The sequence below is a fragment of the Geotrypetes seraphini genome, chromosome 6, assembly GCF_902459505.1.
Source record: "Geotrypetes seraphini chromosome 6, aGeoSer1.1, whole genome shotgun sequence".
Taxonomy (NCBI): Eukaryota; Metazoa; Chordata; class Amphibia; order Gymnophiona; family Dermophiidae; genus Geotrypetes; species Geotrypetes seraphini.
In genome coordinates, this window is record NC_047089.1 from 193,351,368 (window position 1) to 193,372,000 (window position 20,633).

A 20,633-nucleotide genomic window follows, 5' to 3' on the forward strand; every position below is an offset into this window, starting at 1 on the left:
CCTAAGGCTCCTCAGCCTTTTTGACTCTCTGATAGGGAGCATAACCAACACTGTTCTGCTATCCCCCTTTCTTTCCAATTGGGGGTCACCTCCATCATTTTTATCATCGATGGACGGCTATTACCACCGACCTTTGGGTCCTTTCCATCATCAGGGAAGGATATTCTCTTCAATTCCATCGGGTCCCCCCGGACCACCCTCCAAGAGAGTATCCTTCCAACTTGACCCAGACCGCCCTTCTTCTTCAGGATGCTCAGGCTTTGCTCCGGCTTCGGGCCGTCGAGCCGGTCCTGGTGGACCAACACAATCGGGGGTTTTACTCCCGGTACTTCCTTGTTCCGAAGAAGACGGGCGACCTGCGTCCAATTCTAGACCTCAGGGTCCTCAACAAGTTCCTGGTCAAGGAGAGATTTCGCATGCTGAACCTTGCTTCTCTCTACCCCCTCCTCGAGCAGAACGACTGGTTATGCTCTCTGGATCTAAAAGAGGCCTACACTCACATTCCCATTCATCTGGCCTCGCGCAAGTTCCTCAGATTTCGGGTGGGACATCTACATCTGCAGTATCGAGTGCTTCCATTCGGCCTGTCCTCATCTCCCAGAGTCTTCACGAAGTGTCTGGTGGTAGTGGCCGCTGTACTCTGGAACCAGGGTCTTCAGGTTTTTCTCTACCTCGACGACTGGCTCATCAAGGCCACCTCGGCTCCTGGAGTCATCTCGGCGACCCTAACGACAATTTTGTTCCTGCAGAGTTTGGGCTTCAAGATCAACTTCCCAAAATCTCATCTGCAGCCTACCCAGTCTCTTCCCTTCATCAGGGCAGTTCTGGACACTATTCGACTCAGAGCATTCCTTCCTCCACAGCTCCTGGATGCTCTTCTTCATCTCTGCCAGTCAGTGTCTTCTCACCAGTCCATCTCAGCGAGACACATGATGGTTCTCCTGGGCCACATGGCTTCTACAGTTCATGTGACGCCTTTTGCCAGACTTCACCTCAGAATTCCTCAGTGGACCCTGGCTTCTCAATGGACTCAAGTGTCAGATCCTTTGACTCGTCACATCCTAGTCACTCCTGTTCTTCAGCAGTCTCTACATTGGTGGATGACCTCTTCAAATCTATCCAGAGGTTTGCTGTTTCACACTCCTCCCACCAAAAAGTTCTCACGACCGATTCCTCAACCTATGCATGGGGAGCTCATCTGGACAGTCTTCGCACTCAAGGCTTCTGGACCAGTGCGGACCGGCTGTGCCATATCAATCTTCTGGAACTCAGAGCGATCTTCAATGCTCTTCAAGCTTTTCAACATCTGCTTCACGACCTGGTGGTCCTCATTCGCACGGACAATCAGGTCGCCTTGTATTATGTCAACAAGCAGGTGGGCATGGGATCGGCCTCCCTCTGCCAGGAAGCTCTCAGAGTCTGGGATTGGGCGATTCGCCACAACACCTTCCTCAAAGCTGTCTACATTCAGGGGAAGGACAATGCCTTGGCGGACAACTTAAGTCGTCTCCTCCAGCCTCACGAATGGACCCTCCATTCCAGGCCCCTTCATCAGATCTTCTCTCAGTGGGGGACGCCTCAGATAGACCTCTTTGCTGCCCCCCTCAACTTCAAACTGCCTCAATTCTGCTCCAGGATCTACACTCCTCATCGCCTCGAGGCAGATGCCTTTCTGCTGGATTGGGGTAATCGCTTTCTGTATGCGTTCCCTCCATTTCCTCTCATTCAAAAGACTCTGGTCAAATTGAAATCCGACCATGCCACCATGATTCTGATAGCTCCTCGGTGGCCCAGACAACCTTGGTACTCCCTTCTACTTCAACTCAGCAGCAAGGAGCCATTCCTTCTTCCAGTGTTTCCTTCACTGCTTACTCAGCAACAAGGATCTCTACTCCATCCCAACCTGCAGTCTCTCCACCTGACAGCTTAGTTCCTCTCAACGTGACTCCCCGTCAGTTTTCCAAGGCAGTGAGGGATGTGTTGGAGGCTTCCAGGAAGCCTGCTACCAGACAATGCTATTCCCAAAAATGGACTAGATTCTCTACCTGGTGTGTTTCTAATCGTAAGGAGCCTCAGTGAGCCTCCCTGTCTTCTGTTTTGGACTATCTTTTACACCTCTCTCATTCTGGCCTCAAGTCTACATCGATTCGAGTCGCGGCTTTCCATCAGCCTCTGCAAGGGAAACCTCTCTCTGCTCATCCTGTGGTTTCCAAATTTATGAAAGGACTTTTCCATGTCAATCCTCCTCTCAAACCTCCTCCAGTGGTTTGGGATCTCAACGTTGTCCTTTCTCAACTTATGAAACCTCCTTTTGAGCCTCTCAACAAGGCTCCGTTGAAGTTTCTCACTTGGAAAGTGGTTTTTCTGGTTGCCCTCACTTCTGCTCGCAGGATCAGTGAGCTTCAGGCCTTGGTGGCGGATCCACCTTTCACAGTATTCCATCATGACAAGGTGGTCCTTCGCACTCATCCGAAATTCCTGCCTAAAGTGGTCTCTGAATTTCATCTCAACCAATCCATAGTTCTTCCTGTGTTTTTTCCAAAGCCTCATTCTCACCCTGGAGAATCAGCTCTTCACACTCTGGACTGTAAACGTGCTTTGGCTTTCTACCTGGATCACACCAAACCACACAGAACTGCTCCTCAACTTTTCGTCTCCTTTGATCCGAACAAGTTGGGACACCCTGTCTCGAAGCGTACCATCTCCAACTGGATGGCGGCTTGCATCTCTTTCTGCTATGCCTAGGCTGGATTACCCCTTCCCTGTAAAGTCACAGCCCATAAGGTCAGAGCAATGGCGGCCTCTGTAGCCTTCCTCAGATCGACACCGATTGAGGAGATTTGTAAGGCTGCCACTTGGTCCTCGGTTCATACATTCACCTCTCATTATTGTCTGGATACTTTCTCCAGACGGGATGGACAGTTTGGCCAAACAGTATTATAAAATTTATTCTTCTAAGTTGCCAACTCTCCCACCATCCCATTGAGGTTAGCTTGGAGGTCACCCACTAGTGAGAATACCTGCCTGTTTGTCCTGAGTTAAAGCAATGTTACTTACTGTAACAGTTGTTATCCAGGGACAGCAGGCAGCTATTCTCATGTCCCACCCACCTCCCCTGGGTTGGCTTCTCTGCTAGCTACATGAACGGAGGAGACACGCCCGGAGCATCGGGCGGGAAGGCACTCGCGCATGCGCGGTGCGGGCATCTCGAAACTTCTGAAGTTTCTTCAAGCAAGTATGCTTGTGAGACGTCCGCATCGGGGCTCTGTCGGATGACATCACCCACTAGTGAGAATAGCTGCCTGCTGTCCCTGGATAACAACTGTTACGGTAAGTAACATTGCTATATTGCCTTATCTAAGTGTGTAACCTTTGATGTCAAAATGCCCCCCACTTATGGAGAAGGGAGACTTTAATTATAGGTAGAAAAAGTAGAGGTTAAAAGGGGCATATTCTAAAAAAAGTCTAAGTCCCCTTTTGGCCTAAGCCCCTAAATGCTGAAAGTAGCAGTAGAGAAATGTCCATTCTCAAAAAAACATCCAATACCTCTACGTTCAGCAGTTTAATCGCCGAGCCCACCACTACGTTTAACCTTAAAACACATTCCTAACCAAAAAATTGCCCAAGTCCCAAACGCCCAAAACAAGACCTTTTAGGCAAAGGAGGGGCTAGTCCTTCGCCTAAAAGCTGGATTCTTTAACCGGCGTCTGTCAAAAACAACACTGGTTACAGACACCCCCCCCCCCGCAATGATCGCGGGGGAGAGATGCCTAATCTCTCCTGCTGCGATCGTGATCCCCCCCCACGAACGGCCGCGAACCAACATCCAAGATCCCAAACCCTCCTGCCGACACCCCCACCCAAAACCGTGATTATGGCAGGAGGGATCCCAAGCCCTCCTGCCAATACCTCCACCCCTCCGACAGTACCGGCAGGAGGGATCCTATGCCCTCCTACCAACACCCCCAATCTCCCGACAATACTGGCAGGAGGGAGCCCAGGCCCTCTTGCCAAAGACAGCCCCCAAACGCCCTGTTGGCCCAAGAGACTAAGGCCCTGCCCATAGGAGAGCCGTGATCAGCTCAGTGGCCCCTATTCGGAACTTATACCTGTTTTGACATGGTCTAAGTCAAAACTTATAAGTTACGACTGGGCGATCTTCTTAGACTTTTGGTTATACTTGCTGTACGACTAAGTCTAGGTCGGCCCACCTCCCGCCCTTTCCCCTCCTCTAAAAATGCCTCTTTTTGCTCTATACGTTTAGAGGCAGGGTAAAGGCCTAAGCTAGTTTTAGATACGTCTAAACCCAGCTTTGATTATTTGTACTTGGACGATCTGTCTTTTTAATCATCCAGGTACTGATTTAGGCCACTTTTTGAACTTTAAAAAAAAATTATTATGAGCCCCTAAGCATGTTAGGCCAGAGTTGCCAGCATAAGACTGCGCCTATGCTCCCACTTTGAGCAAAAAGGTTACTACCTGAAAACAGGCAGACGTTTAGCAGGAAAAACAAGAAAGATGTTAAGAAGATCAGAATTGTCAGCAGCCAGTTCCAGCTCAGTCTGGACTGGTCCTTCACCAGGGCCAAGACTGGAAAGAGAATTAAAAGCACACAGTTACAAAAAGTAAAGTTCTTAGTATGTACAGATGTGGGGTGTCTTTACTGAGGGACTGTTTAACTTAGTATCACTTCCAAAACAGAGTTGGATTTTGTAGCAGTCAGTTCTAAGCAGCTCAAACATTAAACCAAATTTTTGTGACATGAAACACACTTTGATAAGCCTATAACAAAATGGATCAGGAAATGCAAACCACATTATATTATTCTATAAGGCACAGTTAAAAATAAAAATCAAAGATTAATACAGAGCCTTTTGATAAGGAAAATCTCACCAAGGCTAAAACCCACAATACATAGGCAGCACTGGAACTATCCACTCGTGTCACTCGGCACATATAGAACTGCTAGTGCAGAGTCTGTTCACTATTAGTGTCATCCAGTCTAAAACCACAATTTAACGGGTTCACAAGGTCTATTGATTCCTATATCACTCTGTCTATATCAAACCTTCAATCAAAACTGCACAAGGATTTTTGAGTGTAACATAAAATCTTATCACCTTGTCTATGCAAAAAATAGCATAACTAATGCAAAGTGCATACAATAAAAATGAAATTCTACTTACCTAGCTGGAGATCCTCCTGGAGAGACCAAGATAAAGCCCCCAAAATGTAAGGATATGCCCCCACAATTTGCTAGTCTATTGTGGTTGTGCAAGAGTTCCTGGGCTCAATCCTCAGAGAACCAGTGGGAAGTAAATTAATGACAATGACAGCCAAGTGTGATTGCATAAAATATATTGTGTAGAAATAGGCTTAATATTACATATATGCAATGCTTAGAATAAAGATATACCAAACATGCTAGTTACTAATATACAGAAAGATATTCTATTACGGAGCTGCTTCTATGTATGTAGTAGAAAATATAGCTTTTCCAGTACAGAGAGAGACTGTGGTTTACCTGCATGAATGTGTGTGTGTCTTGGGCCTAGATAATGGGTGTATAAGACTGAAATGGGGAATAGACAGAAAAGGAGAAAGAGGCAAAAGAGGAGGCAGCCAGAGCAAGAAGGTGGGTAGGGCTTTTAGCTTGTATTTATAAGTCTTAGGCTTATTCTAAAAACAGAATCTATTGTTGTTAAGTATATATTTTCCAGTATTTTCTATTCATAATTTGGAAACTGTTTGAAACAATGGTAAGCTTAATTGATAAGGAAGGTGTGACATTTACAGGAATGGTAGATGTAATTTTCTTTGTTCCATTCAAGTCTTGATAACAGTCCAGTCTGGCTTAAGATATGTGGATTTTGTGCAGGAGCTTCTAAGGTCTATCTGCACTGGTATGCCCAGGATCAGTTCTGTTTAATATAACCTCCCATAGGCCTTTGCTGACATTGGTTAGGCCAACAGAAAATGATGCTGATAACCAGCATTCAGCAATGCAAGGCTGACATCTAAGCTGACAATGTCCTTCATTGTAACATGTATCTTGGACATAGCTGTTTATACATTTCCTAAGGCCACAGGCATTTAGGTCAGGACACTGTGCTTTCTCACTTATGTTGGTAGCCTGATCTAGCATGGAGTTAGCTTTGGGGGAGCAACTGGGTAGCTGAGTGGCACAGCTGCTGTCACACACCATGTAGCCAGCCCCATCACCTTCACCTCTCACTCAGATTATGCTACCTGCATAGGATTGGGCCCTGAGGGTTGCAGGGTACACTTCACATTTTGGCATGTGGTATACCCTTTAGCCTTTGGCCCCTCTTTTCACTGACCTCTGTTTGTGCAGATCAGTGAAGCAACACTGACAAGGTTGGAGATGGGAGCATGGCCCTTCCTGCAGCCCCCTCTCTCCATGCACACACATACATCAGCCCTTCATTGTTTGCTGTACTGACATTTATCTCAGAGTAGAGACACACACATTGTAACGGAGAACAATGAACATGTATTTACAGTAACCCCCTCCCATAGCATTAACAACACCAGTTGGTGAAGCTGTCTGACAGGATAATGTCCCTCAGGATCTGTCCGTAAGACCTGTCCCTATCTGGCCAGTTGAGTCAGGGGGGCCATGTCCATCATTACAGGGACCAGCGTGGCAACAGCAGCCTCTGGATCAGGCTCACTAGCTGGACCAGGATCTAGTCTGGGCATGCAGCTTCTGCAGCAAATCTCTATGCATTAGTAAGACTTGCTTCTGCTGGAGGTAGACTTCCTGCAGGAACTACTGACCTAGCTCATGGGTAGTGGGCCCAAGTGCTGGGCTATATAACATTCCTAATCTAATCTAATCCTTAGGTTTGTATACTGCATTATCTCCACGTTTGTAGAGCTCGATGCGGTTTACAGTAGGAGAAATAGGAAGGAACTACAACAGAGGATTAGAGGTAGAAGTGTGAAGAAAATTTAGAGGACTTGGGATGCCAAGATATAAGAGTTTCCTTGATTCCTAAATTGGAGGGAGATTTACATTTTTTGAGAAAAGCCAGGTTTTCAGATGTGATTTTGAAGTGGAGGGAGGTCCCTAGCTTTCCTGTGTGGGAAATACCTTTTAGCGAGGGGAAGGATAGTTTTAATTTGTGGGAGGATCTGGTGGTATTAGGGTTCCTATACAACAGAGTTTCTCATCTTCAAGCCAATTACCCCCCAAGTCTAACAAATATCAACCGAGTATCCCCACCCAAGCTCCACCTCTGATCCACCCAAACTCCACCCCTGACCCCACCCTCATTATGATAGTACTAATTGTAATGCAATTTCTTCCATCCATTTTTCATATACACACAATATAATCTCATTACATAATGGTAACCACAAAATTTAAAAAACACAAAGCACACAGTATGCAGAGAAAATGTTAATTATCATTTACGAGGTTCAGGTTTTTTCATATATGTCAAGGCAGATGACTTTAAAATATGCAATGTCACCTCAGTAACAACTATAGAAAAATGGACAAATATAGTACAAAATATAGACAGCAGAAATAAATTCTCAAAACTGACAAATTTCGATCACTAAATTGAAAATAAAATCATTTTTCCTACTTTTGTTGTCTGGTGATTTCATGAGTCTCTAGTTGCACTTCCTTCTGAATGTGCATCCAATATTTCTTTCTTTCCGCATCCTACATGCTTCCTCTTCTCCGAACCTCATTCCCTTCACCTAGGGTTACCAGACATCCAGATTTCCCCGGATGGCTTTTCAAAACCTGGCACTTTGTCCGGGTTTTGAAAAGCTGGTGAGATCTGATGCACTCCAGCCCTGGCCCGAAGAGATGAGGTTTGTGTGGGGCTGAGTTTGGGGGCAGGGCATGCGTCCTCTTTTACCAGGTGGAAAATTTGGTAACCCTACCTTCACCCAACCAACATCTTACTCTGTCCCTCCATGAGTCCACCTTTTCTTCCTCTCACCTCTACCCTCATTGGCAACATGGCTCCCTCCCTCTCTCACTATCCTTCCCTGATTCCCTCCCTTGCTGCAAAGGGAATGGGGAAAGAGAGAAATCCAGGGTGTATCACTCCCACTCCCTCTACTGCCACATCCAACATTTCTCCCTCTCATCCCCTGGATTATGTGCAGAACTTTTCACCACTACCCACCAGCCCCATACCGATTTCTCCTATCACCCCTCTCTAGAACAATGGCACATCTTTTCCTCCATCACTATATGTAACATTCCCCCCTTGCATCCCCTTCAATCTGTCCCTCTGTTTCCTCTCCACCACCATATCCAACATTTCTCCCTTCATCCTATTCCCCATACATCTCTATCTCTCCTCTCTCTATGCCCAATTTTCCTTCCTTTCCCCATGTGCACCATCTCTCCCTCTCACTCACACACTCATGCCCAATAATTCTCCCTTTCTATTCCTTCCCTCCTATGTCTCAAGTTAGTGCCTCCTTCCTCTCTTCTGTATCCCATGTTCATGCCCCCTCCCTTCCTTCTATGTCCAGAGTTTGTGCTTCCGTCTCCCTCGTGCCCCTCCCATCTCCCAATGTGCTCCTTCCCCCCCCTTTCTCCCAGATCATGTCCCCTCTCTGCCTTACTTTCTCGCTCCAGGGCTGCACTCACTTCCTTTTGGGCCATCCAGCAGGGCTGCTCCTTCTGCTTTCAATGGCACTTATTTCAGGGATGCTCAGGCAGCGGTTCACACACTGCATGTGGCTGACCTGCAAGTCTTCCCTCTGACATCAGCGAGAACGTTTCTGGGTCAGCCATGTGCAATGTGAAAGAGCCAATAATGCGTCCTTTCAACAAGTGCCGCTGAGGAAGGAAGGAGTAGCCCAACTGGAAGGAGGTAACTGATCCCTTACTGACCCGGAAGGCTTTCCTCAGACATCAGCTTTGACAAAAGAGGGAAGCCTTCTCGGTCGGCATCAATAGAGGGGGTGGGCAGGAAGCAGGGCATAGGATGCCTAGCAGCAGCTTCAGCGAAGAGGGGTGAGCAATAAGGAGGGCATCGGATCCTTGAGAGCGACCAAAGGAGGAAGGGGGTGGGAGACCCACATAGTGCCATTTTCCCCCAAGAAGTGGCTCGCGTATCCCTAAGAGTATGCGTACCGCGTGTTGAGAAACACTGCTATACGACATTCTATCATGATAGTTGTCCTTTGCACTCATCCCAGATTCCTACCAAAAGTAGTCTCAGAATTTCATCTTAACCAGTCTTTTTATTCTAACTGTCTTCTTCCCGAGACTACATTCTAATAAGAACATAAGAATAGCCTTACTGGGTCAGACCAAAGATCTATCAAGCCCAGTAGCCCGTTCTCACAGTGGCCAATCCAGGTCACTAGTACCTCGCCAAAACCCAAGCAGTAGCAATATTCCATGCTACCAATACAGGGCAAGAAGTGGCTTCCCCTATATATTTGTCAATAACAGACTTTTCCTCCAGGAACTTGTCCAAACCATTCTTAAAAACAGCTACACTATCCGCACTTACTACATCCTCTGGCAACGCGTTCCAGAGCTTAACTATTCTCTGAATGAAAAAAATTTTCCTCCTATTGGTTTTTAAAGTATTTCCCTGTAACTTCATCGAGTGTCCCCTAGTTTTTGTAATTTTTGACAGAGTGAAAAATCGATCCACTTGTACCCATTCTACTCCATTCAGGATTTTGTAGACTTTAATCATATCTCCCCTCAGCGGTCTCTTTTCCAAGCTGAAGAACTCTAACCGTTTGTCTTTCCTCATACGATAGGAGTTCCATCCCCTTTACCATCTTGGTTGCTTTTCTTTGAACCTTTTCTAGCGCCAGAATTGAGCGCAGTACTCCAGATGAGGTTGCACTATGGAGCGATACAGGGTCTTTATAACATTCTTAGTCTTGTTAACCATCCCTTTTTTAAAATAATTCCTAGCATCCTATTTGCTTTTTTGGCCGGTGCCGCACATTGGGCGGAAGGTTTCATTGTATGTCTATGATGATACCCAGATCCTTTTCTTGGGCGCTAATCCCCAAGGTAGCCCCTACCATCCGGTAACTGTGATTTAGGTCATTCTTCCCAATGTGCATCACTTTGCATTTGTACACATTAAATTTCATCTGCCATTTGGACGCCCAGTCTTATGTTCATGTAAACTGTTCCGAGCTCTATCTTTATAGAGAAGATGTAGTATATAAGCTTAAGGTTTAGTTTAGTCTTCCAATTTCCTAAGTTCCGCCTGCAATTCTTCACAATCCGCATACGTTATAATAACTTTGAACAGTTCCAGTGTCATCTGCAAATTTAATCACCTCACTTGTCGTTCCAATTTCCAGATCATTTATAAATAAGTTAAATAGCACTGGTCCCAGTACAGATCCCTGCGGCACTCCACTGTTTACTCTCCTCCATTGAGAAAAATGACCATTTAACCCTACCCTCTGTTTTCTATCCGATAACCAATTCCTAATCCACAACTGAACTTTGCCACCTATCCCATGACACTTTAATTTTCTCAGGAGCCTCTTGTGAGGAACTGTATCAAAATCTTTCTGAAAATCTAGATACAGTATATCAACCGGCTCACTTTTATCCACATGTTTATTCACACCTTCAAAGAAGTCAAGCAAATTGGTAAGGCAAGATCTCCCTCGGCTGAACCCATCTAATCTAATCTAATCTAATCCTTAGGTTTTGTATACCGCATCATCTCCATGTTCGTAGAGCTCGACGCGGTTTACAGTAGGAGAAATAGGAAGGAACTACAACAGAGGGTTAGAGGTAGAAGTGTGAAGAAAATTTAGAGGACTTGGGATGCCAAGATATAAGAGTTTCCTTGATTCCTAAGTTGGAGGGAGACTTACATTTTTTGAGAAAAGCCAGGTTTTCAGATGTTTGCGGAAAACTTGGAGAGTGCTCAAGTTCCGAAGAGGGGAGATAAGGTTGTTCCAGAGCTCAGTGACTCCATCGCATTAAATCATGTTTGTCTACGTGTTCCACAATTTTATTTTTTATAATTGTTTCTACCATTTTGCCCAGCACTGAAGTGAGGCTTACTAGTCTGTAATTTCCTGGATCTCCTCTGGAGCTCTTTTTAAAAATCGGCGTAACATTGGCCACCCTCCAATCTTCAGGTGCTACAGATGATTTTAACGATAGGTTATAGATCACTAACAGCAGGTCAATAATTTCATGTTTGAATTCTTTTAGTACCCTGGGATGTATACCATCCAGTCCTGGTGATTTATCACTTTTTAACTTGTCATTTTGGCTTAGTATATTGGATTGTAAATGTGCTTTGGCTTACTACCTGGATCAAACCAAGCCTTGTAGAACTTCCACTCAATTATTCCTGTGTTTTGATCCTCACATGCTGAGAATTCTGATAACCAAGAGAACAATCTCTACATGATTAGTAGACTGCATCTCCTTCTGCTATGCTCAGACTGGGCTGCAACTGGAAGGGTGTCACAGCACGTAAAGGTTAGAGCAATGGCAACTTAGTAGCTAATTTATGTTATACTCATAAAGCAGCAACTTGGTCCTCAATTCATACTTTCACATCCCACTACTGTCTGGAGAATCATTCCAGATGCAGGTGGACTCTCGCCAAGGCACCAATCTATTGTGGCCGCCATGCACCCCCGGGACTTGAAGATAGTCCCATGCGGACGGAGCTGACTTGTTGAGAATGGGATGGGATTGTATACTGCCTTTTTGTAGGAGACAAGAAATTTGAGAGCACATCTTCTGTTTGTATGCCTCTGGAAAATGGATGCGGCTGGCTATCCAGATAGGATAGTAGGTTTGACCAAGCAGCTCTACAAAATGTATTCTCTGTTTAGATGCCAACTTCCCTCCATCCCTTCCATGTAGATAGGGAGTCCCATCTATGAGAATATGCTGCTTGCTTGTCCTGAAATAAAGCAGTTTCTTACCTATAACAGGTGTTATCTAGGGACAGCAGACAGATATTCTCACAACCCTCCCACCTCCCCTTTGGCTTATTATTTTTTACTGAAGTGATGGTCCTGCAAGCTGACAGCAGATGGGAAAGCACCGGCACATGTGCGGTATGGCAGTCTTAAGACTTTTGAAGGAGTTTAAAGTGACAGGACACTTTTACATTGCCGTACAGGACCCCATGGTTGATGTTGCCCATCTATGAGAATATCTGCCTGCTGTCCCTAGATAACATCTGTTACATGTAAATAACTGTGCTTTACTACTATCCTTACTTATGTGGCCCATCATTAGTCTCTCCATGTGTGAGTTCTTGTGGCTTGGTTGGTGGTAGAGATTCTCTGTTGGGTCTTCTGTGGTAGAGGTTTTTAGCAGATTCTGTCGAATCTGGTTTTATTTTCTCTGCTGTGCTAGTTTTCTGTGGTAATTTTCAGGTGATGTTTCTCAACTGTGGGGTTTAATGGCAGGTGGTTTTGGCTATATACACCATTTCTTTTCAGGTTGTTCTCTGGGCTAGCAGCTTTGAGACTTTGATCTACAATTAGCTGCTGTAGTAGGGCTGTGAACTGCAGTTAATCTTCCTTGAGATTCTGTGCTGCTGATGGCATTTTTTTGGCCCTATAGTATTGCCCTGTCATTGTAGAGCTTTGCAGCCGTGGTTCTATATTTTCTGTGTCAGAGCTGACACATATTCGGACTGGTTACCGTTTTCTATAGTTTTTCAGAACTGACTTTCACCAGGACAATTTCTGGGCTATGGGCCATGGGGCTAGCTGCCTTGATGCAGATGTCAGCTCTTCATCTATCTGGCTATTTGGTCAAAGTGAAGTTGCTTAGCTGTCTCTTTCATGTAGGCTACTTTAGAATTGTCTCAGAGTGGGTGGAATGCTTTCCTTTTTTGCTGGGAAGTTTCTCTTCCTTTATGTGAAGGAAGGGATCATCTCAGTTGTCGGTCTTACAATCATTTTCAGTGCAGAACTGAGTACGTTGCCTGACAGTTTGTCATATTCAGCACTGGATATTGCAGCTATATTTTATTTTTCCATTCCTATGTTCTGGCGTTTGGTCAGATTTGCTATTGGCTGCATTAGAGCTGGTTGGCATTAGAGCTGGTTGATATTAAAAAGGTCATCGTCATATGTGATAACCATTATGGCATACTCAGTCCAACCTCCTCCTGATCGGGAATCTCATTCTTAGCAGAGCTAGAATGTATGCACCAACTATGAGCAAAGCTGATCCTTATGTTCATCTTACAGTTCAGCTATATATTATAGCTATGGTGCCCTGATATATTGCTCAGTTACTGGAGTTCTCTCAGTTCCTCGCTCTAACCAGCTGTTTATGTGGAGGACCCTTTTGGTTACATCCATGGGTGCATGTTCAAGGGATTGAGTCTTAACTCTCTTATTTACCTTTTATCCTTCAGCTAGTTCTCTTGCACTTCAGTAGTAGTGAGCTCTGGGCTACAACTGTATCATTCTTCTGTCTAGCAAAGTTACCAAGCTTGTGCGAGTCTCTGGATGCAACACCCAACAGAATTTGCTACAATATTAGCCAACTCTTCAGCTATCCTATGTCAGGCTATATAACATAGTTATGATAGTTGGCTATAAGCGGCAGCTCAGACTGTCAGTTACTTCGCCCATCCAGAAGCCTGCTGTTCTTTTTAGCTTTGGAGTCTGGCTTTTTTGCTTGGCTGCAGCAGTTACCTAGGAGGCATATCGACTCTGTGCCTTCAGTGATGAGCAGCAGTTGCATGCGAGAGATGTCAGCTTAGCTCCTTGAGAAGTAAGCAGGAACGGCTGCTGCCTGGAAGACATATTGGCTCAGCTTGAGTGGCAAGCAGAAGTGACTGCTGTATGGTACAAGGAATTTGGCCTCTTAATTATTGCTTCATCTTCAGTCAACATGTTGCTGCAGTGACAGCAACCAATAGAATGTTTCCTTCGATGATGCTGTCTTTGAGGATTCTTGCCTCAGCCTCTGGTGGATTCAGCTTTCATGCAAACAGCCAATGGGGCTTGACTGCCCATCTTCCTCAGCTGTGGGGATATAATGCACCAGCTTGTCTTACTGACAAACTGTGTGGGTTGCCCATTTTTATTAGTGACTCTATGTCACTGCCTTCTGGTTAGCGGTATTCCTTGACTCTTGTCTGCAGTAGTGCTCAACAGCTATCTTGAGGTTGTTCTTTTTGGCACTTGATCGGCAAGACAGGTAGCAGAGTGGCAGGCATTATCTTGCTGGAATCTTTTCTTTTGTTTTTAGAAGATGGGAGTTTTCATTAAAATGGCTCTGAGCTTATTGTGCACCTAACAGAGCTTACAAGATGCAACTATGTGCCACCGATCAATGCAGTAAATGTCTTTAGGCTCATGCTACTCTTGGACATATGTTCTGGGCTTGTCCCTATATTTCTCAGTTTTGGACGCAACTAGTGGCTTATGTGGCGAGCCTAAGGGAATGTACTTGGCGTTTGCATCCCAGTTTTCTCTTTACTATGTCCGCTTGCCTACATCCCATTAAAATGGAATGTAAGGCGTTTCTTCGAAAAGCCCGTATGGAAAAAAGTATTTTGGCCTGTTGGCTTTCTCCGTACCCACCAACCATGTCTCAATGGAGAGCACTCATGATACAATAAGTCTTATTGGAACGCTGAGATATTCCGGATTTAGACTCACGTGCTGGTCATCTTTTTGCTTAGTGTTGGATTCCTTTTAATAATACACTGACGTCCTATATTAGAGGCCGAATTTGGTACTGATTTGATTGGATATTTCATGTTTTGCTGTACTGCTTCATAGTGTTTCACTCTGTCAAACCCATAGTTGCTACTGTTCCCGGAGAGGATGGTGGGGGGAGAGAGGCATGGATTGGGGAATATTGTGTTTTGGGAGTTCTATATGATGATGTTGTACATTTTATGATCTCATTAACTGCAAATCAATAAAAATGATTTAAACATAAAATGGCTCTGGCCTGCCTTCCTTCCTCAGATGGTTGCCAATTTTATGTTCAGTTGGCCGATTTTCTCTTCCTTCTTCTTGTAGGGGGGGATTCTCTAGTCCAGTTTCATTCTCTTCAGTGTTTAGTTATCTGTTGGGTTCTGGTGAGATGCTAAATAGTCACCTTTGATTTTGTGTTCAGTGCTTTGCGTTATCTGGATGGCTGGTCCCAAGACTGACAAATAGGCTTCCAGGCTCTCAGGTACTTGGCTTTCAGTGTACATATTGGCTAATGCTCATGAGCTTGGTTGACTTCTTTTGCCAAGTTGCAGTCAATTTCCATTGTCAGCATGCATGTGCCACTCTGCATCTTGGTTTCTGTTTTTGCTTCTCTGTAGTTTGGTGGTTGTTTGGTCGAAAGTTTGTTTTACAGGGGGGATTGCTATGTCCCACCCCACTTGCCGACTGCTTTGGTATGTTCCACTCGTCTCTGGATTGATCTGTGGGACATAATGGAAGGAAAATTAGTTCTTACCTGATAATTTTATTTTCTTTAGTCTTGACTGATCAATCCAGAGGCCTATCCTTGGATTCCGTGATTGCATGCTGTTGTGTGCAGGTTGGTTTTCTCTCTGAGTTGTAGATCTGTTCATTACAGACACCGTTTTCAGCAGAAAAGCAGGGAAAAGAGGACAGTGGGTTTGTTATTGTTTCCACTGGTCTCCCTTTTTATTTCAGAGGCAGGCTATATCCTTAATGGTAGCCCATATTGATAACTTTCTCCCCAAGTGTCTTATGTAGATCCCAACCAAATATATGCTAGAACCTGCATAAGCTCCTGCAGCCAGCATATGCTCTCTTGGTCCTGGATATTCATTGTCAGTGCTTGGGCATGGCACTGCATTGAATATTGGGGCCTAATTCTTCCTGTGGTGGTTAGTATTTTAAAAAAGTGCTGACTACCACCAGCTAAATATAACCCAATAAGTGCATATCTCTAGCACTTAGGGACACACACTTAAGCTAGCTCTATGGGTTGTTTTTTTTAATTCTTTATTAATTTTTAAAACTAACATGTGCAAGCAATATACATACATATATAAATCAGCATAATAAACACTTATAATCCATCAGTAACAATACAGAGAGAATAAAACCCCCTCCCCCATCCAATATTTTCAAACAGGGAATAAAACCAAACAAAAGGGATACCCCCTCCCACCCTCCCATGGATGTGTGTGTGCTAAAGCAATGGAAAATATATATATAAATGACAACTATAACGAAGCCACAAAAGATGTCAATGGACCCTAAACTAATTTGAATATCTTATTATGCCCCCGCATGTCAGCATTCATCTTCTCATACTTATAACATAAGCATAAATTCGCCCACCAAAAAGTATAACTAAGGCGATCCCAATTTTTCCAATTACGAGTAACCATTTGTATGTCTATCCCAGTCATAATAATGAAAAGCCGACATTTATATCTATGGTTGATGTAAGTGTTTGTGCCTAAATTGTCTTTTTGCAGTTTTGCTAGTAATAAAAGCGCTGCAGAACCCCTATTATAAGAAGACAGACCTCACAGAATCTGTTTCTACAATAGGTAGATTTATTATAAAGCAAATGACAGCTTAATCAAAGTCAAAGTACAGTGTTCTGTGTCAAGCAGAGATAGATAACTGACCACAGCTGCAGTCTGTGGAAAAGTCCCTGTCTGCTCTAAATTCCCCTTTTACAACTACTTTTATCCTTTTTACAAAGGCATCACAGTGTTGCTAAGCTAATATGATTGGCAGTTTATCTTGGTATCTTAATTGATATATTAATTTATTGGCTATAGATATATCTTTACTCTCTTAATTGGCTATTGCCCTTTGCCAACGCATATCATTAGCATTTACACATGCCATTTCCAAACTTGGGTGGTGGCTGAAAACCACTTGCCTTATTTGTCCCAACACCCTGTCTTTGGAGGCTTTTTACTAAAGTCATCTGAGCATGACTTCTGTCTTTCTCCCCACTGGCCTGTCCTTTCTTTTCTTCCTCTTTACATCACTGCTATTAGTGCTGTGGTCACAGCGTACTGCTCAGGGTCTATCTGTTTAACCAAGCCATTCTGGTATTATAACTTTATAACTGTCTTTTTCATGCACCAGCATAGCAACAACTTGTGCACACTTCTGCTTTTATGTGTGCTTTTCTCCTCTATCTTGATGACAGTCTTGTTCCGGAGTTGCTACATAATCCAGAGAAGCAGCATGTTTGCAAGGCTTGAAAGAAAGTCTGTTAAAACAGAAGGCACACAAAAAGCTATGATAAGTCCATTATGGTGCTTGACCTGTTCTTCTTTTAAAGATGAAGGATCCCACAGGGGTCTTTGCTCACTAGTAAAGAAAAATAGACACCTACATTCTTTTATAGAATAGGCTCATAACACCCTCTAGATACCTATTTATAGGCACCAAAGTATATACTTTGCCCTTTAGGTCTGAAAATATGCCTTGCCCTTCTACTTGAAACATATTAAATCCCTTGGAATGTCCATCATGCTTTTATTTTTCTTTTGACACCAATAAGCATGGGAGTGTAGTTTCAAAGCATCCACTATTCAGTCAGATAGCTGACTGCATCTTCTCAACTTAGTGGATTAAGTCAAAGCTCACAATGTATAAGCCATGGCTGTCTTGCTAGGATACTTGAGGTCAGCCTCTATGAATGAGATTTGCATGAACAGTTTGGAAAGGGATTCCTGATGTGACAGTAGGTTTGGTTTGTCTGTCCTTCAGAAACCATTTCAGAAACCTACCCATCTAGCATCCACTGTTTCATTTCCAGGTTGCCTTCGTACAAAAAAAATCCCCAAATAACTTCTTGTTAATATAAAAAAAAAAAAATCTTGGTGGTAGAGCAATTAGTAGATTACATAACATAATATAACATAAATTTATTCTTCTATACCGCCATAACCAAATGATTTCTAGGCGGTTTACACAGAAGAAAGCTGGACAATCAGTGAAATACAAATAGTTAAAAATACAACAGTGACTTAGGGGGAGAGTGTGGTGCAGTGGTTAAAGCTACAAACTCAGCACCCTGAGGTTGTGGGTTTAAACTCACGCTGCTCCTTGTGACCCTGGGCAAGTCACTTAATCCCCCCATTGCCCCAGGTACGTTAGATAGATTGTGAGGCCGCCGGGACAGACAGGGAAAACTGCTTGAGTACCTGAATAAATGCATGTAAACCGTTTTGAGCTCTCCTGGGAGAACGGTATAGAAAGTTGAATTTAAAAAAATATATACTCAAAATAGAGTTTTGCTAACAATAGTACCCACGTTTAAGAAATAAATTTGTCAAACATCGCTGACTTAATTTCTTTATGAAATGCATCATAAGACAACATAGCTTCACCAACATATTTATCTAGCCAAAATTGCTGTTTACCTGCTTGGAATGCGAGAGTCTTATCCAAAAAAGTCTTGTATCTGCAACCAGTAATTTTTGGATAAGCAAATAAATGCGAATTCCTAGTTTTCCTTATAGGACTATACAACACGAAATGAGATAAACGATAAGTTGGGGCCAATCCCCAAATCAACTTAAAACAGATACAAGAAAATTTGAATAGTACTCGCACCTCCACTGGCAGCCAATGCAGTAAACGATAGGACTGATATGGTCATGTTTCTTCAATCCAAATATTAGTCAAACAGCTGTATTCTGTACTATTCCCAATTTTCTCAATACTTTCTTTGGAGCTCCCAAATAGACAATGTTGCAATAATCCAGTATAGATAAAACCAAAGCCTATACCAATAGTCTAAAGGATCAAATAATTTTTTATGGTCTTTAATTTCCATAGTGCAAAAAAAGCAATTTTTATCACTGAATCCGTATGTTCTGTCATGGTTAGATGGCAATCTAGTGTGACTCCCAGTATTTTTATAGAGATTAAAATCGGGTAGTCATAGCCATTCAAGTGAAGTAATGATTTAGTTATTTTATCATTTGGGCTGGCCAGTAATTTTTTAGTCTTTTCTGTATTAAGTTTCAATTTAAAATTAGTTGTCCATTGCTCTACCACAGTCATGATATGAGATATTTGTTGTGAAATGTCAGTAGTAAAATTATTTAAGGGAATTAAAATGGAAATGTCATCTGCATATCTAATATAATAAAATGGTAAGCCGCGCATGCGCACTTCCTATGCGTGCGTCCATTTTCCGTGAGCTGTAGCTAGGAAGTGCGCATGCGCGGCTTACGGTCTGGCCTTCCCTGCTCTCCATCTGCGGAGTGGTGGCTGCCGGCCGCTAGCACCCCCTGCCCTCTCCGTCGCCTGGCTCCCTTGCTGGGGTTTTTCGCGGTAGCGGCTCCTCTTGCGTCCGGCCCTGTGTACTTACCCGCCAAACAATTTCTGCCGTTCCTTCCCTTCCTCCATCAGGTACAGTTCAGCTCCGCCTATGTTAAAAGGAGCTGCTTTGAAATTGGAGTCCTGCCGCCACCGTAACACGTTCCCTCTGCCACTGTCCCATATGTCAGAGAAGGGGCGGGACCAAGGCAGAGGGGAAAGTGCTACAGCAGTGGCAGGCCTCCGATTTCGACGCCGCTCCTTTTAACATTGGTGGATTCACTGCACCTGATGGAGGGAGGGAAGGAAAGGTGGTTGTGCGCTGTTGAGCCACTCTTTGCCCTCAGACCCTCTCCTAACTCACTATCTGCGCATTGTGCATGCTCGCTCCTGTCTCAGACCACTGGGGGGAGGTGCCTGTCTTCAGCTGCCGGGGTGGAGGGAGCCATCTTACAGTAAGCTTCCGTTATTTAGAGAACAATGAAGCAAGCACTCACAGCAACAGATTCAGTACAAATACCGTAGCCAGAATTTGATTTTTACCAGCTGGAAGGTTAACAGAGGACCTAAGGGGTATCAGACCGCCCTCCAAACAACATAGTTTGGATGGGTAAATTCTTCATTTGCCCCAAGGTACCTCCTCCTCCTTACTTTTTATATATATATATATATATTTTTTTTTTTCTTATTTTTATATTATATTAATATTGTAACTTTAGTTTTTAGACTTAAGCATGTTGAATGTACTTAGCTTTAAACTAGCATTCCGCTGCAAACTGTTTCCTCGAACGCCAATGCGTTTCGAGTTCTTTGTCAAGGCGACATGGGGAACTGAAAGCAAAAAGAACGCAAACAAAGCACATAGTTAAAAAACAAGGGAAATTGTCTCGAACCTATCCCCAAAAATATTTATATTTAAGATCTTACCTTATAATTAACAAAGCACAGCATACCGTCTACCCGTATCATAAAGCAGTAGCTGACTGAATCTGAGGCATTAAATAATCCCACCCCTATGACGGCATATTCGGAAAGAAATGCTGACACTACCTAAACAGTTTTTAAAGGGAACTGACACTTCCTACAAATTGGTTTGAGCAAGCCAATCAGATGTTTCATTCAAACCATTAGGAGACATTGAGTTTAGTTTAAACATCCATCAGAGCTCACAACGATTAAGTCTCCTGACAGTATTGCCACCCTCCCACCCTACTACAATGCGATCTAAAACTCGCCATTTAAGATCTTTTAAAGTGTGCCCACGAGTAATCCAGTGACGGACTAGGGGAGATGATTCATTTTGAATGTGGACACGTGATTTGTGCTCCGTTAAATGGACACGAATCGGGCGAGTTGTACGTCCCACG